Source organism: Trachypithecus francoisi, unplaced genomic scaffold (assembly GCF_009764315.1).
Source record: "Trachypithecus francoisi isolate TF-2019V2 unplaced genomic scaffold, Tfra_2.0 Lachesis_group4, whole genome shotgun sequence".
In the NCBI taxonomy this organism is placed as follows: Eukaryota; Metazoa; Chordata; class Mammalia; order Primates; family Cercopithecidae; genus Trachypithecus; species Trachypithecus francoisi.
This window is the reverse complement of record NW_022681469.1, coordinates 10,587,174-10,612,198: the sequence shown is the minus strand read 5'-3', so window position 1 is coordinate 10,612,198 and position 25,025 is coordinate 10,587,174. Positions and strand designations below refer to the sequence as shown.

At 44.5% G+C, this 25,025-nt stretch overlaps 1 long non-coding RNA gene and 1 pseudogene across 1 annotated transcript in view; one reads left to right on the top strand and one right to left on the bottom strand.

The window, feature by feature from the left end:
- Window positions 1–2,357: 2,357 nt before the first annotated feature.
- Window positions 2,358–7,525, top strand: LOC117073399 (annotated as a pseudogene).
- Window positions 7,526–12,137: 4,612 nt separating this feature from the next.
- Window positions 12,138–25,025, bottom strand: part of LOC117073057 — a 47,613-nt gene continuing 34,725 nt past the window's right edge. Inside the window, exon 4 of the long non-coding RNA XR_004433088.1 lies at window positions 12,138–13,533. This is a non-coding gene — a long non-coding RNA (uncharacterized LOC117073057). The remainder of the gene's footprint in view (window positions 13,534–25,025) is intronic.

The following is a 25,025-nucleotide window of genomic DNA, read 5'->3' as shown; positions in this document are numbered from 1 at the left end:
CAGCCAAACTCTGCATTGTTCTGCTGGTTAATGGTCTGCCAGCGTGCTGGCATCTGTTGGTATGCTCTTCCGCCAGAGTGCTCCCCTCGATGTCCTCTCAACGTCCAGCCACTTGTGTCTTTTTCCACCAATGTGTTCCTCACAATGTCCAGCCACTTGTGTGTCTGACTGCTAGGGTTTCAGGGGTTTTTATAGGCACAGGATGGGGGCATGGCAGGCCAGGGTGGTCTTGGAAAATGCAACATTTGGGCACAAAGACAGATGTGCCTGTCCTCACCTATGTCCATGGGGATAGAGCCCTAGCCACGGACCACGCCCTCCTCTACCCAGCACTTCCCTTCCCCACCTTCCATATCATTTAAAAGCACCACGCTCTTCCCTTCCCAGCACTCCCGTTTCAGTAGCATCTAGGGGAGTGTTACAATGAATACTCTTAGCAGTTGCCATCCCCAGACAGTTGAGTGTTAACCAGGTCAATGGAAAGTCAGACAGCCTTTTACACCCTGCCCTCTTGGTACCCGGGTCCTTGTCCGGTATCCAGGAAGAATCAGATCACGTGAACTTGAAGGATGGTGAATGCAGGGATTTTACTGAGTGATGGAGGTGGCTCTCAGTGGGATGGATGGGGAGCTGGAAAGGGGATGGACTGGGAAGATGATCATCCCCTGGAGTTTGGCCATCCCACAGTGAATCTCCTCTCTGACCATCCCCAGCCTAACTCCTCTTGACATTCAGACACTCCTTCTCTTTTCTCCTTTGCTGTACTGCTGTGCTGCCCAGCCACTCTTCTGCTCATGGAGCCTGGGGTTTAGGGTTTATATGGGTACAGGATTGTAGGGGAGCATGGCGGGCCAAAAGTCAACATTTGGGCGTGTAAACAGGAATGCCTGTTACCATTTAAGGTCACGGGTTTCCAGGCTTGAGGGTGGGGCCTTCACCAGGGAACTGCCGTCTTCTACCCAGTATTTCCCTGCCTCCTGTCCATATCAGGAGGACCACTTGAACCCGGGAGTTCTGGGCTCTAGTGCTCTATGATGAGGTGTCTGCATTAAGTTTGGCATCAATGCAGTGACCTCCCAGGAGTGGGGACTGCCGGGTTGCCTAAGGAGGGGTGAACTGACCCAGGTTGGAAACAGAACAGATGAAAAATTCCCGGGCTAATCAGTAGTGGAATTTCACCTGTTAACAGCCATGACCCTCCAGCCTGGACACCACGCACGACAACATCTCTAAAAGAAATATCAAATGTGTTTTTAAAAAGAAGCTGCACCTGCTAGAGGAACCCCTGGTTCTCAGGCCTCTGGTTCAATAAAACATGACTAAAGTGACTCCATCTTTTTTTGTGTTTTGAGACAGAGTCTCAGGCTGAAGTGCAGTGGTGCAATCTTGATTCACTGCAACTTCTGCCTCCCAGGTTCAAGTGATTCTCATGCCTCAGTCTTCGACTAGCTGGGATCACAGGCATGCGCCACTGTGCCTGGCTAGTTTTTGTATTTTTAGTAGGGACAGGGTTTCTCCATGTTGGCCAGGCTGGTCTCAAACTCCTGGCCTCAAGTGATCTGCCCACCTCAGCCTCCCAAGTGACTACATCTTGAAGTGCATAGCTGGGTACTCACAAGGTGCCTACAAGGTTAATGCTTATGGTCTGAAAATAGCTACATCCCAAGCTGATCACCAATTATAATTACAGAATATTTATGGCCATACAGAACACCTCCCACCAAGCCTGCAGGATGTCCAGATGCCCTAAGAGTGAAGCCCACTTTACTTAAAGATAACTTTAATGAGCAGGCTCAAAGGATTAATGGTCATTGATAGCACCAATAACCCCTACCTTTAGTGAGAACATCTGCACATTCCAAGTTCAATTATAGCTCCTTACAGTTTCTTTCTTTCTTTTAAGAGATGAGGTCTCGCTCTGTTGCCCAGGCTGGAGTACAAGCGCGAGATCTCAGCTCACTGCAGCCTCCGTCTCCCAGGTTCAATCACTTCTCCCACCACAGCCTCCGGAGTAGCTGGGATTACAGGGGCTTGCCACCACGCCCAGGTAATTTTTGCGTTTTTGGTAGGGACAGGGTTTCACCATGCTGGCCAGGCTGGTCTCGAACTCCTGACCTCAGGTGATATACCCGCCTTGGCCTCCCAAAGTGCTGAATTACAAGAGTGAGCCACCGTGCCCAGCCAGTTTTTTTTTGTAAGTAGAGGCACTAACAAAGGATCGTGCATTCCTCTCCTGCTTTCTGAGGACACCCCACTCCGTAATGGAGTAGTTTCTAATAAACTTGCTACTTTCACTGTGCTCTGTGAGTCACCTCTAATTCTTTCCTGAGATTCAACAACACTCTCTTGGGGTCTGGATGGGGACCCTCTTTTCTGGCAATGTGCCCACAGTGGAGAGAAGGACCCATGGATGCTTTCCCATGAGCCTCTCCAAAGTATTCTTTCTCCCCGCCTACTGCCCCAAACCTCCTCTTCAACATCACCCTGAGGTCCTGGAGCCTGTGCAGTCCCCCAGCCTAGCAGGGACCTCCCCATCTGTCCTCGAGCTGAGAATAAGCACTTCAGGAACAAGTTCGTTGGCTTGAGGAACTCTCTCCCTCTCTTGTCCTTCAGTCACAGGCTCTGCTGGGCCCCAGTCCTGGGCTAACAAGGAGCCTCAGCATTCAATGTTGGCTCCAGACCCCACCTGGCTCCAGACCCCACCCTTCAGAAACTCCGTGGGAGGGCTTCCTGCATGGGGTGTCAGCACTCTGATCAACAAAACCGACCAACCCTGACTGGTTAAAAGCTATGTAAACCAAGAACTAGCAAGAAACAGGTTTTCATATAAGCCCTTAAGTAGGTATTTTAACAAAAACGAAATCAACATCTTGGAGAAACTAAAATATAACATGTCATCTTCTGGTCTCCTGGTTTCTCCCAAGTTTTCCAACATGGCAGCGACTGCCATTTATTTTGTCACCAAAGAATCACAGAAAAGGAAGAAACCAAACTTTTTAAGTCCTACAGTTTAAAAACTGTTTTTAATCACTAAATGTATGTACCTCCTCCTGCAAGACTCCCTGGCTCTCCCTAATTCCAGTGAAACTGTGGGGAGAACCCTGGGCTTTGTACCCAGGAGAGGGAGGGCAGAGAAGAATCCTACTTTCCATGTGGGCTGCTGTGAAGCAGTTGCATCTGAAAAAGTATCTTCCTCAAGCTAAAAAGCTTCCGCACAGCAAAGGAAACAATCAACAAAGTGAAAACCCACACAATGGGAGAAAATATTTGCAAACTGTCCATCTGACAAGGGATTAATAACCAGAATATATAAGGAGCTCAAACAACTCAACAGCAAAAAATAAAAATAATCTGATGAAAAAAATGGGCAAAAGATTTGAACAGACATTTCTCAAAAGAAGACATACACATGGCCAACAGGTATATGAAAAAATGCTCAATATCACTAATCATCAGAGAAATGCAAATCAAAACCACAATGAGATATCATTTCACCCCAGTTAAAATGGCTTGTATCAAAAAGGCAGGCAGTGGGTACAAAAAATAGAATTAATGAATAAGGCTTAGTATTTGACGGCACAACTGGGAGACTACAGTCAATAATAATTTAATTGTACATTTCACAATAACTAAAAGTATAATTGAATTGTTAACACAAAGGATAAATGCTTGAGTGGATGGATACCCCATTTTCCATGATATGATTATTACACATTGCATGCCTACATCAGAACAGCTAATGTACCCCATATATAACTACTATGTACCCACAAGAATTAAAAATAAAAATAAGTAAAGGCAGGCAGGCAATAACAGATCTGGTGAGGATGAGGGGAAAGGGGAATCCTCATACACTGTCAGTGGGAATGTAAATTAAAACAATATGGAGGTTCCGCAAAAAAACTACAAATAGAACTACCATTCGGTCCAGCAATTTCACTGCTGGGTATATACTCAGAAGAAAGGAAATCAGTATATTAAAGAGATATCTGCCCTCCCATGTTTATTGCAGCACTATTCAAAATACAGAATCAACGTTAAGTACCCGTCAACAGATGAATGGGTAAAGGAAATGTGTTATATTTACACAATGGAATATTATTCAGCCATAAAAAAAGTGAAATCCTGTCACTTGTAGCAGCATGGATGGAACCAGAGGCCATCCATGAAATGTGAAATAAGCCAAGCACAGAAAGACAAATATCGCATATTCTCTTTCATACATGGAAACTAAAAATGTGGATCTCGTGATGACACAGAGTAGACTGCTATTAGCCAGAGGCCAGGAATGGGACGAGGGGGAGGCAAGGAAAGGAGATACATATGTATTTATTACCACTGAGTTGTACATTTAAAAATGGTAAAGATTGTACATTTTTAAAAATTAAAAATTAGAGGCCGGGCGCAGTGACTCACGCCTGTAATCCCAGCACTTTGGGAGGCTGAGGTGGGCGGATCACGAGGTCAGGAGATTGAGACCCACCTGGTCAACATGGTGAAACCCCATCTCTACTAAAAATACAAAAAATAGCTGGGCGTGGTGGCACATGCCTGTAATCCCAGCTACTCAGGAGGCCGAGGCAGGAGAATCTCTGGAACCCAGAGGTGGAGGCTGCAGTGAGCCAAGATCACGCTACTGCACTCCAGCCTGGGCAACAGAGCGAGGCTCCGTTTCAAAAATAAAATAAAATAAAATTTTGAAAAAAGGTGAGAGTAATGCTAGGATGAAATAGACCCTCAGGAAGAATACTGGAGTCCAAAAAACAAATTCACTGTGCATCTAAGAAAAAAATTAAACGATTGATTTCTGTAGCTCCACTTTACAAAACAATAGTAGCAGCAGCAGGAGCAGTAGTAGGAGAGTAGTAGTTGTAGTAGTTGTTGTTGTTGTTGTAGCAGCACCAGCAATAGTAGTAACTAGGTTTTGTGAGTGCTTTGCATGTACCAGATTCCATCTGTGTTAAATGCTTTACAATTTAACATGGATAAACCACAGCCAATAGGAAATTTCACCTTCACAATTTTTCCTTCTTTTTTAGCTGGTGAGAAATCTGCCTGTGTTTTCTTCCTGGCATGAGGACCTAAAATCATTTCCAATCCAGCAAGAAGAACAGCTCCTGCCAAAGCGAGAGAGAAAAATTCTTCCACATCATATATCTGGAGGCGGAAGGAGGGGACGTGCCCATTACTGTGTTAAAGGATTGAGAAGTCACTCAGTGTAGAAACATGTTTGAATATCTGAACCCAGCAATTCCCAAATTTGACCATGGAGCGAGTATTTTTGTTTGTTTTCAAGACAGAGTTTTACTCTTGTTGCTCAGGCTGGACATGATCTCAGCTCACTGCAACCTCTGCCTCCCAGGTTCAAGCAGTTCTCCTGCCTCACCCTCTGAGTATCTGGGATTACAGGTGCCCACGATCATGCCCGGCTAAATTTTTTTGTATTTTAGTAGAGACGGGGTTTCATCACGTTGGCCAGGCTGGTTTTGAACTCCTGACCTCAAGTGATCTGCCCGCCTCGGCCTCCCAAAGTGCTGGGATTAAAGGCGTGAGCCACCGTGCCTGGCTGGAGCAAGTATTTTTGGACATCATAGATACCCAGACTCCTCAGTTTATACTTGGGAAAATGCTGATTTGGGCAAAAGAGAAGTTTTTGAGTCAGGCTGTTTTTTTTTTTTTTTTTTTTGAGACGGAGTCTCGCTCTGTCGCCCGGGCTGGAGTGCAGTGGCCGGATCTCAGCTCACTGCAAGCTCCGCCTCCTGGGTTTACGCCATTCTCCTGCCTCAGCCTCCCGAGTAGCTGGGACTACAGGCGCCCGCCACCTCGCCCGGCTAGTTTTTTGTATTTTTTAGTAGAGACGGGGTTTCACCATGTTAGCCAGGATGGTCTCGATCTCCTGACCTCGTGATCCGCCCGTCTCGGCCTCCCAAAGTGCTGGGATTACAGGCTAGAGCCACCGCGCCCGGCCCAGGCTGAGTTTTAACTCCTCCCTTTGGCAGCTGTTCACTGTCGGGCAACATACAAAGGCTTTGTTTCCTTATCGGTGAGACCTGGGATAATATCGCCAACATTTAGTGTGAGGTAAGGAGCAGCTGATATTCAAGACATCTAAAATTCCTGGCACACAATAGATTTCCAGTAAATGACAGCTATTTTTATTATTTCTCAGAAGAAATAACACCAGCATAGCTCTAGACAACTCCAAGTCCCTCCCCTTAGGGCACCTCAAACCTCTCCCTCAACACTCTAAATGCCCTTAGTCAATATATTATTAATAACTCAATTCTGTCCCTTCCAGGGATGAGGATGTGGTGAAAGAATTGGCCAAGGTGATCGTTAAAAAACCATCCAACTCTCAGGTTCTCTGGACAACAGTTTAGGCAAGGCAGAGCCAGCCCGAAGGCCCAGGTGCTGGGTGGGCCTAGCAATGCCCTTGGGACCCAGCCAGCAGCACAGAGGGGCTGGAGAAATGGGATTAAGGCTTAGAGAAATGATACTATGTAGAACCACATTGTAGACTGTAGAGGAAATCCCTCCACTCCAGGCTGAGTCCAAATCCCTGGAAGCTGCTGGACAACTCTAGATAACAGATAGCAAGCACAACAAACTGTGGTCTATAGACAATTTCGTCCTGGTCCTGGAGGTTCAACTGACTTCCCTTTACCCACTTTGCTTCCATTTACACATTAATTTTAATATTCCTAATCTATGACTCTATCTGCCTTGCCACTCTTCCCTTGAAGTGGTGGATTAGTCCATTTTCACACTGCTGATAAAGACACACCCAAGACTGGGTAATTTATAAAGAAAAAGAGGTTTAATGAACTCACAGTTCCACGTGGCTGGGGAGGCCTTACAATCATGGTGGAAAGCAAAAGGCAACTCTTACATGGCGGCGGCAGACAAGACAGAATGAGAGCCAGGCAAGAGGGGAAACCCTTCATAAGACCATCAGACCTCGACCAGGCCGAGAGCGGCGAGCGCGGCGGCTGCCCTGGAAGCGCTGCACGGTCGCCTGCTCTGCGACTTCCGCCGCTCTAGCCCGGGTGGCGGCGAGGATCCCGAGCTAGCGCTGCAGGAGGCGCTGAAGCCGGCCGTGCCCCTGGGCCGCTACCCGCGCACGCAGCTCGATATGTCAGCGCTGCGGCTGTAGGACTGCGGCTCGGCCCTGGCCGTCGCGCTGTACGCCGCCGCGTTCGCCCTGCTCGACGCGGGCGTGGAGATGTACGACCGGGTGGTGAGCTGCGGCCTGGGCCTCGCGCTGGGGCCCGCGCCCACTTGGCTGCTGGACCCCACGCGGCTCGAGGAGGAGCGCGCCGCCGCCGGCCTCACAGTGGCCCTCATGCCGGTACTGAAGCAGGTGACGGGCTGCTGGCTGCGGGGAGGGCGGCTTAATCGTGAGCTCGGCGGAGGCCTTACGCCTGGGTCTCGAGGGCTGCCAGCCCTCGACCCCGTGCTGTAGCCATGCCTGCTGCGGGCCGCCCGCCACAGGGCGCCGCCGCCCCGCCCTGAACCAGAAGCCTGAGCAAGGACGGACGCCACGCGAAGGACTGTGCGGCCACCGTCCCTTCGGGGACTCGCGCCGTCGGCCTCCAGCCTGCATCGAGATGAGCAGCTGGAGCCCGGGAGAGCACCTGGGAAGGCTCGAGCAGAGTCAGCTGTGGTGTTAGAAGGGCTTTTTTTGTTTTGTTTTGTTTTTTGAGACAGTCTCGCTCTGTCGCCCAGGCTGGAGGGCAGTGGCACAATCTCGGCTCACTGCAGCCTCCGCCTCCTGGGTTCAAGCAGTTCTCTGCCTCAGCCTCCCAGGTAGCTGGGATTACAGGCGCCCGCCACTACGCCCGGCCAATTTTTGTGTATTTTTAGTAGAGATGGGATTTCGCCATCTTGGCCAGGCTGGTCTTGAACTCCTGACCTCGTGATCCACTCGCTTCGGCCGCCCAAAGTTCTGGGATTATGGCGCGCCCGGCCCAGAAGGGCTTTTTACAAACCTCATTAAAGGAACTTTTCTACTTGAGCCAGTTCCCAGCTGCGACCCAGTTGAGGAAACCTGTGAGCGCAGCCTGACTCCCAAGTTGGAAACCACTTCAGCTGGTCTTACCTGGAAGCTGGTACCTGGAGCTATTGTCATTTAAGGGATGGACCCTTTGCAGGCAGCCAGTGACTCCCTCCGATATAACTGAGCAACTTTTGAGAGGTTGGACAGGAGGGCTGTGCCTTCTCACTTATTGTGTCTGAGCCAGAAGAAAAATCCTTTTATATCTGAAGAAAAAAAAAAAATCAGATCACAGGAAGGGTATGGGGGAAATCACCCCATGATTGGGTTATCCCCCACCGGGTCCCTCCCATGACACGTGAGAATTATAAGAGCTACGACTCAAGATGAGATTTGTGTGGGGGCACAACCGAACTATATCAACTGTGTTATAACATCTGCCTAGTTTCATCTCCAACTAATGTATAAAAAAGAATCTTTAATACATGTTCAGTGTTATATCTGTATGGGAGCTATCATTTTATATTTATGAAAATTACCTTTTAAGAGTATAAAGAGAGGGTTTGTCTCCAGGAATAAACTTTGTGGTCTTTTGTTTTATAAATTAACCATGGGATGGAGTGTGTGTGATTGCCAGGAGGAGAGGGAAGTTGCTTTAGATTTTAAAAGACGTAAGAAACAGAACGGCCTAATGCAGTGCTCTCAATTTAGAAACCAACTGTTTACAGTCACTTTTTAGATAATTAGGAAGATTTAACTATGGAGTGAGCAGTAGATTACTACAAAGAATTATTATTGATTGTGTGATATATCCGATAATGACAATGAAAGAACATCAGAAAATGTCCATATTTTTGGCACACAAACTAGAAATGGAGTAAAATATGATGTCTTGAATTTGTTATAAAATAATTGACAAAAAAGGATAAATGAAGAAAATATGGCTAAATGTTAATAGTTATTAAATGTGAGTGAGGAGAATATAGGATTTTATTGTGTTGTTTTCTCTACTTTTGCCTGTTTAGATTTTTTTTTTCTTTTTTTTTTTGAGATGGACTCTCAGTCTGTCACCCAGGCTGGAGTGCAGTGGCTGTCTTGGCTCACTGCAACCCCCACTTCCCAGGTTCAAGCGATTCTCCTGCCTCAGCCTCCCGAGTAGCTGGGATTACAGGTTTGTGCCACCAAGCCTGGCTAATTTTTGTATTTTTAGTAGAGACAGGGTTTCACCACGTTGGCCAGGCTGGTCTCAGTCTCCTGACCTCATGATCTGCCCACCTCAGCCTCCCAAAGTGCTGGGATTACAGGTGTGAGCCACTGTACCTGGCCAGATTTTTTCATTTAAAAAAAAAAAAATCAGCCCCCAAAAAATTAACCAGAGCAATTCTCCTCCAGGCTCCAATCCTCCTTGTGTTCCTGATCCAGTTCACTCTCCTGATCACAATGACCCTCACACTTGGCTTCCCAAAGTGATAGTAGCTACTCCTGCGTGACTGGGTCTCAAGCGACTTCCAGTTTCACACTTTGATCTGCCAAAACCAGCTCTACCCTATGTCAACAAAAATAGTCAAACTCTGTAAGATATTTTAAGAGATTTATTCTGAATCAAATACGAATGACCTTGGCCCATGACACAGCCCTCAGGAGGTCCTGAGAACATGTACCCAACCAAGGTGGTCAGGGTATGGCTTGATTTTATACATTTTAAGGAGGCATGAGAAATCAATCACATACATTTAAGAAATATATTGGTTTGGTCCAGAAAGGCAGGACAACTCAAAGGTGATGGGTGGGGATGCTTCCAGCTTACAGGTACATTTAAACATTTTCTAGTTGACAATTGGTTGAGTTTGTCTAAAGACCTGGGATCAACAGAAGAGAATGTCTGGGTTAAGATAAAGGGTTGTGGCCAGGTGCCCTGGCTCACGCCTGTGATCCCAGCACTTTGGGAGGCCGAGGTGGACAGATCACGAGGTCAGAAGATTGAGACCATCCTGGCTAACACGGTGAAACCCCATCTCTACTAAAAATACAAAAAATTAGCCGGGCGTGGTGGTGGGCGCCTGTAGTCCCAGCTACTGGGGAGGCTGAGGCAGGAGAATGGCGTGAACCCGGAAGGTGGAGCTTGCAGTGAGCCGAGATGGTGCTGCTGCACTCTAGCCTGGGCCACAGAGCAAGACAACCTCTCAAAAAAAAAAAAAAAAAAAAAAAGATAAAGCGTTCTGGAGACCCAAGTTCTTATTTGCAGAGGAAGCCTTCAGGTAGTAGGCTTCAGACAGAATAGGTTGTAAAACGTTTCTTATCAGAGTTAAAGTCTGTGTTGATGTTAATGCTGGAGAGGTATAATGAGACATGTCCAACCCCCACTTCCTGTTATGGCCTGAAACAATCTCTCAGTTTAAATCTTAAAACAGTACTGGCTGACGGGCGAGGTGGCGGGCGCCTGTAGTCCCAGCTACTCGGGAGGCTGAGGCAGGAGAATGGCGTAAACCCGGGAGGCGGAGCTTGCAGTGAGCTGAGATCCGGCCACTGCACTCCAGCCGGGGCGGCAGTGCGAGACTCCGTCTCAAAAAAAAAAAAAAAAAGAGTCCTGGCTGAGGAGGAAGTCCATTCAGATGATTGAAGGGCCTTAGAATTTTAGTTTTGGTCTGTATCTATAAACATGTAGGTCCTTGTGTTGAAGATGGGACCCCCAGTCAAGCTCCCCTTTCCCCAATCAAGCTCTCCTTTCCCCCAAGTAATTTTCTTTAAGGAACCTCACAGCCCTTTGCTCCCATAGGACCTGGTTGACGCCTCTGTTATTCAGTAGGAGAGATTTATCTGGCTTTCACTCCAGATATCTTAAGCAGCGTGGTAAGGTCTCTCTGGAGACCTTCAACCCTGAGTCCCATATGCAAATTAACTACTACCTTCTTCTCTGTGGCCAACAAGGTTTGATCTATTGAAAAGGGCTCCCTGGGCTCTGCTCTCTATTAAGGTTTAATAAATATCAGAAACACATTAAAAGAAACCTGTACTCTCCTTACTACATATGCATTTTCTTTCTTTCCATCCTGTGTATGCCAATAGACATTTAAGGATTTTGAGCACTAAAAAGATACGAATCTTGAATTAACCAGTCTCCCTGATACAGATATTATCCCATTAATGTTCTATAAAAAGCAATTATTGTAACCATCCCACAGGTTCTTCTTGCTCGCTGCCTAGACACAGAACAATTTATCAAGACGAGATTGCAATAGAGAAAGAGTTTAATTCACGCAGAACCAGCTGTACAGGAGACTGACATTTTACTATCACTCAAATCAGTTTCCCTGAAAACTAAGGGATCCAAGTTTTTAAGGACGATTTAGTAGGCAGGGGCCAGTGATTCAGGAGTGCTGATTGATTGGCTTGGATGTGAAATAACAGGGAGTCAACGTTGTCCTCTCGCACTGAGTCAGTTGCTGGGTGGGGACCACAAGACCAGATGAGCCAATTTATTAATCTGGGTGGCGGCAGCTGATCCATCAAGGATCTGCAGGGTCTGCAAAATATCTCAAACACTGATCTTAGGTTTTATACTAGTGATGTTATCCCCAAGAGCAATTTGGGGAGGGTCAAAAATCTTGTAGCCTCCAGCTCCATGACTCCTAAACCATAATTTCTAATCTTGTGGCTAATCTGTTAGTCCTACAGAAGCAGTCTAGTACCTAGGCAGGAAGGGGATTTGTTCTGGGAAAGGGCTGTTAGTGTCTTTGTTTCAAAGTTAAACTATAAGTTCTTTCCAAAGTTAGTTTGGCCTATGCCCAGGAATGAGCAAGGATAGCTTGGAGTTTAAAAGCAAGATGGAGTTGGTTAGGTCAGATCTCTTTCACTGTAATACTTTTCTCAGTTATAATTTTACAACAACGGTTTCATTATTATTTCTACAAACCAAGACAAATTTATTTTAAAAGTCAATGTCATTCCACTCCACTACACTAACCTGAGTCGTAACAGAGCTCTCTAAATTACTCATCTGTGTACACGTGGACTTTGGTTTTTAACGCGTATTGGAAATGTCATTTCCTTTATTCATCTTTTGAACTGACCCCATAAAATTCTTCATATCAAACAGTTCTCAACCACGTGGGCTAACAAATCAAAGCAGAAAGTAAAATAATGGTCACGTTCAATCATTTATTTGGCCCATGTGATTAAAATAAGCATTATAAGCCCTGGATTTATATAGCCTTTAAACTTTTAGACAGAACTTTCACATATATTTTCCTGTAAGCTTATTGGACAGGTATTGCTATGCCAGTTGGAAAGATTCAGAAACAAGGCACAAATAAGTAAATATTTTAGATCAAACAGTATCAGAAAGCATTTGTGTTTAATTTTCAAAAAACAAATACAGTTGATTCTCACAATTCATGGTAGTTATGTTCTATAAAGTCACCACAAACACTGAATTACCAAATAATTCTCCTAGGGGAAACACAGAGTTATACGTTCCTGCAAGACCCGGTCACGTTTTTATCAACTAATCACGATATAACCTTGTTTTTTTGTGTTTCTGTATAAAGACACCTTATTTATTATTTAACGTACATTGTTGATTTATCAACATTGAATTCATGGTTAACAGCACTATAACTCACGCCTAAACAAAGCTTATCTAACACTCGTATTTTCCCTGGAAGTTACGTCACACAGCCTTTTTGTGCCTAGGAACACTGAACAGCACCCAACACTCTGCTTGGGAGCCATTTTAAACAGTAAAATCACCAACAAAAAGCACAACGATGCAAAAAAAAAAAAGTTACACCAAAAGGACTTTGTTTATGTTATGAGAACTGGCTATGTTCTAAATGTTTGTGTCCCTCCAAAATTCATACACTGAAAACCTGACCCCCAAGGAGATGGCATTGGGGGGGGCCTTTGGGAAATGTATTAGTCCGTTCTTGCATTGCTATAAACAAATACCTGAGACTGGGTAATTTGTAAAGAAAAGGGGCTTAATTCGCTCACAAATCTGCAGGTTCTACAGGAAACATAGCAACTTGTGATTCTAGGGAGGCCTCAGGAAACTTACAATCATAGTGGAAGGCAAAGGGGAAGCAGGTACGTCTTACATGGTGGCAGCAGGAACAAGAGGCAGAGGGGATGCTACACACTTTTAAACAACCGTATTTCATGAGAACTCGCTCACTATCAGGAGAACAGCACCAACAGGGATGGTATAAAATCCTCATGAGAATTCTGCCCCCATGATCCAGTCACCTTCCAACAGGCCCCACCTCCAACATTGGGGATTACAATTCCACATGAGATTTGGGCAAGGACACAGATCCAAACCATATCAGAATATGATTAGATCATGAGATCACAGCCCTCCTGAATGGGGTTAGTGCCCTTCTATAAGGTGATTCTATAAGTGGCACTCCAGAGAATTATCTTGTCTCTTCCACCATGTAAGGACACAGTGAGAAGATGGCCAGCCTATGAACCAAGAAGCAGGCTCTCCCCAGACACTGTATATGTCACTGGCTTGATCTTGGACTTCCCAGCCTCCAAACCTGTGAGGAATAAAACATAAAGCAACTGTTACATTCTAATAAAACATTCTGAGGATTACAACAACGAAAAGGCTGCAAAGGCCCAGACCCCTTCACCTTCATGGGAAGGACATAGGTTCTCTCTGGCTGCATTTCTGAGAGCATGGACTTTGTACCCACACCCACAAGATGTTCTCAAAGGAATAAACTGGTTCTAGGGCAGCTTAGCTTGAGAAAGACTAAATATTATAACATGATCTTGTTGGGGTCCAGAACATGATACCCCATAAAATGGCACTTTGGCATTCTGAGTACTTTGAAAATCGAAAGGCCTCAGAAATTAGCCTCAGAACCAAGGTCTTTCTCTGATCTCCCCCTACTCCCCGCAAACCCTCTCTCTGATTCTCTGTCTCTCCCAAAGTACAGAATGAAGCTGTTTTCTGAAGTTCCCTGCTCCACCTAGAAACTGAACCCCGAAGAGGAACACAATTGCTTTTGATCCCTTCCCTGAAATTTCATTAACCAGAGAAAATCAAAACTCCTATCACAGAGGAAGACTGAAAATTAAATAACACTCCTACGGCCCAAACTTCGTCCTAAACCATTGTTTGTCCTCTGGTCCCATTCAGTTCCCAAAGAGAATTATTTACTTACCATTGTCTGAGCATTACGTCCATTCTTTCCACCTAAAAATTATTCACCCCTGCAGTCCCCATTTCCTCTTCCTATATGAAGTAAGAAATGTAAGTATCCGAGCCCCATTGGGTTATTGGATTATCATTCTTCTGCAATTTCCTTGTGCTGTGCACGTTTAAATACATTTATATGCCCTTTTCTCCTAATAATCTGCCTTTGGTTAGTTCATTTTCAGCAAACCTTCAGAGGTTGAAGGGGGAAAGCTTTCTGTCTCTCCCTTATAGACTTTTTTTTTTTTTTTTTTTGAGACAGAGTCTCACTCTGTTGCCCAGGCTGAAGTGCAATGGCATGATATCGGCTCACTGCAACCTCCTCCTCCCGGGTTCAAGTGGTTCTCCTGCCTCAGCCTCCCAAGTAGCTGGGATTACAGGTGCATGTCACCACGCCCAGCTAATTTTTGTATTTTTAGTAGAGACTAGGTTTCACCATGTAGGCCAGCTGGTCTCGAACTCCTGACCTCAAGCGATCAACCCTCCTCTGCCTCCCAAAATGTTGGGATTATAGGCGTGAGCCACCGCTGCCCGGCCCCGCTTATAGTCTTAATGATCTGAATGCAAATTAGCATATTAAAGGTTCTAAGAAGCACATGAAAGGTCTTGCATAAAACAAGACCGCTTGCCTTTTCACATTTAATCCAATGTTTCTCAGAATTATTCACACAAGCTATATTGAAGCCAAGGCAGAAGAAAGTTCTGTTATCTGTGATTCCCATATTCAACTCATGTTATTTGTTATAGTTTGCATAGCCTAAGAAGCTGCCTGTGATCGTTTCTGCAATCAGTTGAATTATCAATTTATTTATTAAAATACAGCTTCAAGTTCTCACCTCAAAACCAATCACATTTGTAAAGTCAATTTATTGCCAAAACTGACTCTGATCTCCTTTCAGGGACAGCAAGATGTGAGGATTTTGATCAGGGACTCTAAGACAGTGAGAGTCCACAGATTCCCTTCTCTTCCATTCTGGTCTTAGGAAGTAGTCCTTTGGGCCGGGCGCAGTGGCTCATGCCTATAATCGCAGCACTTTGGGAAGCCAAGGTGGGTGGGTGGATCACCTGAAGTCGGGAGTTCGAGACCAGCCTGACCAACAAGGTGAAACCCCGTCTCTACTAAAAATACAAAAAATAGCTAGGCATGGTGGTGGGCGCCTGTAATCTCAGCTACTTAGGAGACTGAGGCAGGAGAATCCTTGAACCTGGGAGGTGGAGCTTGCAGTGAGCCGAGATCGCACCACTGTACTCCAGCCTGGGTGACAGAGCGAGACTCCGCCTCAAAAAAAAAAAAAGAAAAGAAAAGAAAAAGAAAGTAGTCCTTTGGCACTTTGTCTCTAAATCCAGGATCTTCAAGACAGAAGAATAGCCTTGCAGGAGGAGCAGAAAGCAGAAGATCCTTCAGCCCTGTGTGGAAACAAACAGACCCTCATGCCCCACCTAGGTCTTACCCTTGGTGCTGTCTTGAGATTCCCTTCCCAGCAGGTCCACGCAAAGCTAAGTTATATCACTAAATAGACAGCTTATACTTTCTTCTCATTTCCAAACAATCCTCTATTCATAGGCTTAGCTTCAGAGAAGCCGTCGTGCCACCGGTGCACAGATGCAGCCAGGGCTGAGGAGGGCAGGGTGGTTGAGGTGATTTCTCTTTCTCTTTGTGTTGCTTCATTAAACCTTCATTAAATTCTGCTCCAAAAAGGAGTCTATAACTGTTACTCGCAGAATATCTCCATTTACAATATTTTAGCCCCTGAAAACTCTAGCTGATTTTAGCTTGTATGATTCAGGCCAAAGATCATCTTCTAACTCAGAAGAATACACAAAAATGCCTTCCTCAGCCTGAAACTGGAAAAAGATCCTGCATCTGCTCTCAGCATGAATACAAAGTAAACCTACAAAGGGCTTCCTGTATTTAACCCCTTCTGTGTCCTGCCTCCTATGTTCTCAAACCACCTTTTTTTTTTTTTTTTTTTTTGAGACGGAGTCTTGTTCTGTCGCAAGGCTGGAATGCAGTGGCGCAATCTCAGCTGACTGAAACCTCCTCCTCCCAGGTTCAAGTGATTCTCCTGCCTCAGCCTCCCAAGTAGCTGGGACTACAGGCGCCTGCCACCATGCCTGGCTAATTTTTTTTTTTTTTAATTTTTAGTAGAGATGTGGTTTCACCATGTGAGCCAGGATGGTCTCCATCTCCTGACCTCGTGATCCACCTGCCTCGGCCTCCCAAAGTGCTGAGATTACAGACGTGAGCCACTGCGCCCAGCCCTTAGCCCACCTTTTACTCAGCCATTGTGCAAGTGGACTCTGATAGAACCTACCCCAGATGTCCCTGTTTCCGTTACTTGCTGCCCCAGGGCTTTTCTACGGCTGAGTGGGCCACCACCCAGAAACATTCAACTGCAGGCGTGCAAACCTAGAGCACAAGGGAGTTAACACTCTCTGGAGCAGCTTTAATCAGTGAGGGAGAGTCAGTAAGAAAATATGACTGTCTTCTTCTCCTCAAGAGAATCATTCCAAGATACAGTCTATACAGCTCTTCAAAGGGTTCCTGTGGATGGTGAGGCAGTGACCAACCAGCTCCACAGTGCAATCTTGCATTCACTGGCTTTCTCTACCCTGTTTCCTTCTTCCTGCTCTCCCCTGCCCCAACTCCTGTTCCTTCAATCACTTCCCCCAAATTAACACCAGCACACAACCCTTGTCTCAGGCTCTGGTTTCTGAGAGGAGGCAGGCTGAGATGGCTTCCTTCCATGAGATCCCGTGGGACCATTCCCTGTAGCACACACAAAAGAAAGAAAGAAAAAGACTGCTTAAAAAAGTAATGTAGGCCAGGCGTGGTGGCTCATGCCTGTAATCCTAGCACTTTGGGAGGCCGAGATGGGCAGATCACCTGAGGTCAAGAGTTTGAGATCAGCCTGGCCAACATGGTGAAACTCCATCTCTACTAAAAATACAAAATTTAGCCAGGTATGGTGGTGCACGCCTATAATCCCAAAATAAGCTTTGCTCATGACACCACTGGGAGTGGATGATTGAGTGCTCTGTGCCTGGCTTCACCTGGACCATGCTCTATGAACCTTTTTGCAATACTAATTTTAATTGATACCATTTCACTGTATAGTGAAATTTATTTTTTGTATAGCCATGTGACCAGGCACGGTGGCTCACACCTGTAATCCCAACACTTTGGGAGGCCAGGGCAGTCAGATCACCTGAGGTCAGGAGTTCGAGACCAGCCTGGCCAACATGGTGAAACTCCATCTCTACTAAAAATACAAAATTTAGCCAGGTATGGTGGTGCATGCCTATAATCCCAGCTACTGGGGAGGCTGAGGCAGGAGAATCACTTGAACCTAGGAAGCAGAGACTGCAACCAGCTGAGATTGTTCCACTGCACTCTAGCCTGGGTGACAGATAAAGAGTCTGTCTCAAAAAAATAAAATAAACTATAGCCATAAGTATAACTGCTTTGCTGAGTTCCATGAGTCCTAGCAAACTATTAAACCTGAAGGCAATCTTGGAGATATTCCCAAATCATAATCATAAAGTTTTGTGACTAGTGTTTCTTAATAATAGAGCATAATTGTATTTTGTATTACTAAACATTTTCCATCATTTCAATGGCATATATCCAATATATGACTATCCCCAAACTTACTTTACTATTATTACTTTACCTGCCTTACTACATTACATTATCTCTATTATTGGAGCTTTAGATAGTAACTGAATTTTCCCTATGGAAATATTGCTGAGAATAACATAATTATAAGTAGATGTATTTGTTTATCCATCATTTTGACTTTATAATAAATACCTAGAAGTGGGATGCTCCATCAAATGGTACGCATATTTGCTTCACATTGCCAAAGGGTCTTCCCAAATGTTTTCCCAGTTTACATTCCTCATACCCTTGACAATTCTGTGCAATAGCATTTTTCCATTTCTGCCAAATTAAGAGGTGGAAAATGCTATCTGAATATTAGTTTAATTTGCTTTAATTTGCACTTCATTGATTACTAATGGGAGTGGACAGCTTTTTCAGATGTTTTTATTAGTCCTTTGAGAACTCCCTGTCATTTAGGAAATTCTTGATCATTTTTTTTTCCAATTTGCACCAATTCACACCCCCACCAGCAGTATTTGAGAATTCCCGATTAGAAAAGGGCTGTATTGGTGTGAGCTGGACTCACTGGGGCAGACCCAGCAGGCGAGGCTGGGGTGCGAATAGAAGGGCATTTTCATTGGGGAAACTTGCATGTAGTGAGAGGCGGGTATATTTCAGAACCTGAGGATAAAGCAGCTGGGTGGGAGCAGAGGGTGGGTCAGGCTAAGCAAGAAACAGCAGAGATGGGTAGAGGGGCCTCAAGGTGGCAAGACTTGAATCATAGCCAGACCACTTATCCTGTGGACAGCAATAATCCACAACAGGTCCCTGTGCAAGGGAACAATTTACAACTATTGACTTTCTTGCTTGACCAAATATTTAAATTCTCAACATGTGTGGTATTGCTAAAAAGTCTGTTTACCTTCCACCCACCCAATCTCGCAGGCCTCCATCTGCTCAACTCTGCTCCTCAAACACACATCCATATCGCAGTACCTATACCACCACCATTACCACGGTATGTACTATATACACACATACACATATACACATAACACACACATGCACACATACACAAACATACACACTCACATATATACACATGCACACAACATACACAAGCACACATACATACACACATACACATATACACATACACACATACACTCACACATATACACATGCACACATACATGTACACACATACACACATATACACACAAGCACACATACATACACACATGCACATACAACACACACACATACACATTTACACATATGCACACACAATACACACCATACAGACATGCACGTACATGTGCACATACATGTACACATACACTAACACACATGCACACATACGCACACACACACGCACAGACAACACACACATACACACTCACATATATACACATGCACACACAACATACACAAGCACACATACATACACACATACACACATATACACACAAGCACACATACATACACACATGCACATACAACACACACATACACATTTACACATATGCACACAATACACACCATACAGGCATACACATACATGTGCACATACATGTACACATACACTAACACACATGCACACATACGCACACTCACACACGCACAAACACACACATACACACACATGCACACACAAACATGCAAACACATGTGCACACATGCACACATACACACTTACACAGGTGTAAAAATATAGACACATACACATATACACATACACACATACATAAATACACACACATACATACACACATACATAAATACACACACATACATACACACATACACACACATGCACACACATACTCATGAATGCACGCACATACACACATACATAAATACACACACATACATACATATACATATGCACATACATACATATGACTACCCACCCACTTTGCCATCCATTGGGCCCTTCTGGTTTGAATATCCTTGTTTCACTTTTTCACCTTTAGAATAAAGATACCTTCTTTACCCTAAAGGTGTAGGATAAAGTCCTACAAATCTTTAAGGCCACAATCTGCTTGTTCATATCCTTGGGAGCTCAGTTACAAGCTGTACCACGATGTGTCTGTTTCCTTATCAGTCTACCTGCTGACAAAGATTAAGACCAATTCTGTGTTGTGACTGTCATAGTCATTAGCAACCGATCTTCCCTAGAACTCTCCAAGCCTTAGTGGTCTGATCTGAGGGTCCCTAGGGAAGCTTTCCCACCTGAGAATTTCACACATGTACATTTGCCAAGAAACCAGAAATTCTACTTCTTCTGAGTCTCAGTGGGTTTTCATTTTCCAGCTTCTCCTAATAAATCGAAAGTGCTCTCACTGTCAATCTCTCATCAGACAATATTCTGATCATTGGCCCATATCTGAGTGGTGATCAGACAATAGCTCGGCCTTGCCTGAGTGCAGGTGAGTTGGGCAAGGACGAAAGAACATGAACACTAGAACTTCACCTGTGTTGTTGCTTCCTGGCAGCAGACTCTGAAGGGAGAGTAACAGAGGCCCACAACTGGAATCAAAATTTAATCTGGAGACTGGGCACAGTGGCTACTGACTTAATCCCAGCACTGGAGGCCAAGACAGGTGGATCACTTGAGGCCAGAAGCTGGAGACCAGCCTGGCCAACATGGTGAAACCCCATCTCTACTAAAAATACAAAAATTAGCTGGGCGTGGTGGCACACGCCTGCAGTCCCAGCTACTAGGGAGGCTGAGGCACAAGAATCGCCTGAACCCAGGAGGCGGAAGTTGCAGTGAGCCAAGATCACGCCACTGCACTCTGGCCTGGGCGACAGAGCAAGACTCTGTCTCAAATAATAATCATCATCATAATTATCATCATCTAGAAAATAGCTGCAGAAGTAACTCCAGCATACATATTGGTCCCTGGGTTTCAATTCTCAATACATCATATTAAATGCCTCCATCCTCTTTACACTAACCTGGATCGAAAAAGAGAAGAACTGGCATCCTGTGGACAGTAACTGTCAAGAAAGTCTTGAGATATATTTATTCATAAAACCAGGCATCCCACTGAATCTGTTGGGCCATTTTTTAATAACTTCCATGTCTTGTTCTTAAATAAAACGTATTTCAGTTTACCCCTGCCCTCCATCCCATTCCCTTGTCTTTGTTCTTCCTGCATAACTTTATCCATGGCTTAAGCGCTGAGGACACCGAGGTAAATGCTGTCATCTTTCACAGACTCTCAGTCCCTCCCTCTCCTAATCCCTCCCCCATGGTGCTGTCTGTCACTCATGGCTCTTTGTGTGGGCGTGTGCATTGCTGTGTGATGCAATTCCGTCATCTTCTCATGAAAACACACTCACAGCCGAGTTGAATCTATCATCCATGCTTGTCAGAAGCAGGGAGGCCTTTGTGCAACTCTCCTCTGGGTTACAGGAAAGACATAAACATGAAAAATGTGCTTTTAATTATATTTGCTTGGACTCCTACTCAAGTCTATTCTTTTTTTTTTTTTTTTTTTTTAGACGGAGTCTCATTCTGTCACCAGGCTGTAGTGCAATGGTGTAATCTTGGCCCACTGCAACCTCCGCCTCCTGGGTTCAAGCGATTCTCTTACCTCAGCCTTCCAAGTCGCTGGGACTACAGGCGTGCCCCACCACATCCGGCTAATTTTTGTATTTTTAGTAGAGACGGGGTTTCATTCACCATATTGGCTAAGCTGGTCTCGAACTCCTGACCTCGCGATCCGCCTGCCTCGGCCTCTCAAAATGCTTGGATTACAGGCATGAGCCGCCACACCCGGCCCAAGTCTATTCTTAAAAGCCAGAAGAAGGGGCCTGACGTGGTGGCTGATGCCTGTAATCCCAGCACTTTGGGAAGCCAAAGCAGGTGGATCACTTCAGGTCAGGAGTTTGAGACCAGCTTGGCCAACATGGTGAAACCCCATCTCTACTAAAAATAAAAAATTTGCTGGATGTGGTGGCATGCTCCTGTAGTCCAAGCTACTCAGGAGGCTGAGGCAGAAGAATCACTTGAACCTAGGATGAGGAGGTTGCAATGAGCCAAGATTGCACCACTGCACCCCAGAATGGGTGAGACAGTGAGACACCATCTCAAAAAAAAAAAAAAAGAAAAAAAAGAAAAAAAAGCCAGAAGAAGGACCCATTAACAGCAATCACAGCCCACAACCAGCTTTGAGGCAACAACAAGGATCTCTGGTTCTAATTTTTCTTCCTAAAATCCTCTGGAGGCAGCACTGAAGACACCATACAGCAGGTGGGGTGATTAAGTCAATTTCCGGGAAACAAGACAACAGGTTGCATTGTGGTTTAGAACAACAGCCGTGATTAAATAAATTAGAGTCTTTGTCCAAAGCCCAATTCCATGGTACTCATACTAAGATGCTTCAATTCAATTCTGCAAATATGTATTGAGTGCCTGCTATGTGGCAAGCACAGTGCATGGCGCTGGAGCTAAAAATGAGTGATAGAGCCTCTTCTCTCTAGAAGCTCATCCTGACAGGCAGACAGGACACACCCTAAGTGACTCTACTACTCAGGAGCCTATAGTAGGTGCTAATTTAAGGGTTCAAACAGAGGTGCAATGAGGAAAGACAGAAAGGAAACAGTAATCCGAGAAGCAGTGGAGCTTAAGAGGTAGAAATTGGAACCCAGAGCCAGTTGACTGGCTTAACACTCTCAACCATTTGACTTAATCTCATTAATCCTCAACTTCAATCCTCAACCGGTAATATTAGCATAATTCTGGTAACATCTTTATTGTGTTGTTCTGGAAAGGATTTTTAAAACAGCGGATGTGTCCTTCTCAGCACAGTGCCTGGCACATAGTAAGTGCTCAGAGTAAATGTTCGATAGCATCAGGGCAGCACACAATAACTTCTTTGAAAATTATTATAATAGGATTTTCTATGACCTCTGAATGTTAATTTTGGAAATGTTCTTAATTCTGGAGCACTCTCAAAAGACTATACTAAGTGAAATAAGCAAGAAACACACAGAAAAACAAACATTGTATGATTCTACTCACATGAAATAGCTAGATTGGCAAATTCATAGAGACATAAAGTAGAACAGAGGTTACCAAGGGCCAGGGTGGGTGTAGCGGGGCAGGAATGAGGACTGACTGCTTAATGGGTACAGCTTCTGTTTGGAGTGATAAAAAAAAAAAAGGAAATAGATTGTGGTGATGGTTATACAACATTGTGAATGTACTTAATGCCACTGAATTTTACACTTAAAAGTGGTTAACATGGCAAATTTTTATGTAATATATTTAAATAGATACAGATGATAGATGGATAGATAGATAGATAGATAGATAGATAGATAGATCTAAGTACAATGAAAAAAAATTGTTTTTGGCTTTCCATTGTGGAAGAAAAATACAAGCTCGTAACCATTGTCTTACAGAATAAAGTTTTTCTTTTGGTCCACCAAGTCAGTTCCCATAATGGGCACTGCAGGATTCTGGTCCCACAGAGTTGTCCACTATTCCCTTGGGTGGCCTGCACCCAGCTCTTGCCTCTGGCCCTTCCCCAGAGTCCCATTTAAGAATGATCTGGACACTCTCAAACCCAAGCTCCTTAAGAGGTGGTTCTGCTATTTTCAATAGAAAATCCTATTAAAATAATTTTCAAATGGGCAGACATATATACATATGAGGACGCTGCAGAGCCTGAGAACCTTGCACAGATGTGTGTGCTTCTGCAAGCCTGGGAGTTGGGAGAATGAAGGCAGCCTCCTCTGGGGTATAAGGAGAGACAGAAAGAATGAAAAATGTGCTTCTAATTGCACCTGGGCTAGTCCAGCCTTGGGCACGGTCATGGTTAACGTTATGTGTCAAGTTGCCTGGGCCACGGGATGTCTAAACACTCAGTCAGACATGATTCCAGGGTTACCAGCAAGGGTGTTTCAGGATGAGATCAACATTCGAACTGGTGGGCTGAGTGAAGCAGATTGCCCTCCCCAATGTGCTGGGAACCATCCAATCAGTCAAAGGCCTGAATAGAACAGAAGAGCTGAGTAAGAAAGAAATTACTCCTGCTTGACTGCCTTCTAATTGGAACTGCAGCTTTTTTCCGGCCTTTGGACTAGAACTGAAACATCAGTTCTTCCTGGGTCTCCAGCTGCCACTTCCCCTGCAGATCCAGGGACTTGCAGGCTCTCTTAACTGTGTGAGCCAATTTCTGAGAATACATTTCTGTCTCTGTGTATGCATCCTATGGATTCTGTTCTTCTAGAGAACCCCGAGGAACACACAGGCACTTTACATCTGAAAACAGAGCACATCCCTCCACAGGCTGGGTTTGGGGTAAATTTTCTTGGAAGTCATGACCTAAATGCAAAATAACTGGGCCAGAAAGGAGGTCCATCAAAAAGATAGACTTTTTGGAATTTTTCCTTTAAATCTCTATTCATTTCTTAAGGCTAAATGAATTTGGATATCATAAAAAGTACTTTTCATGCTTTTCTGATAAATCCAGGAAAAGGTATGGGATATATGTATGTATACACATACATATATGTATATATACACACACATATGTGTATATATACACACAATATATCCATATATACACATATATGTATACACACATATATGCATATATACACACATGTATATATACACATGTATGTATATATACGTACATGTGTATATATACACACATGTATATATAATACACATATATAGGTGTATATATACACACACACACGTGTGTGTGTGTGTTATATTTGGTTAATGTCAATCAAGTGTTGTGAGAAACAGCCTCTCATGGGGCAGAACATCCCAGTGGGCAGCTCAGGCCCTTGAGTTGCCTAGCACAGTGCCTTCGGAAGCCCTGTGACACTGTGTGGTCACTTAGCACCCCAAATCTCTCTCTGCAAAATACCTCTAATATTGCTTCCAGCTCCATAATTCCAAAATAAAGTTCTATGAAATGTACACTAAATAAAAATAGAAATAATTACATATTTGTGACTGTGCATCGATTTACAGATTTACAGACTCATCATTCAAAGCTTGATATCGGCATCAACTGACATTTGGTAGCGGCAGTTATCTCAGTTCTTAAGACTTCCTGATGCTGGCTACAAAGTTTATGTGCTTTACGTGAGGTTCAATTTTTTTACTGTTTACATTTTTATTTATTACTTATTTTTTAAAGAGACGGGGTCTCTCTACGTTGCTCAGGCTCGAATGCAGATAAAACTCC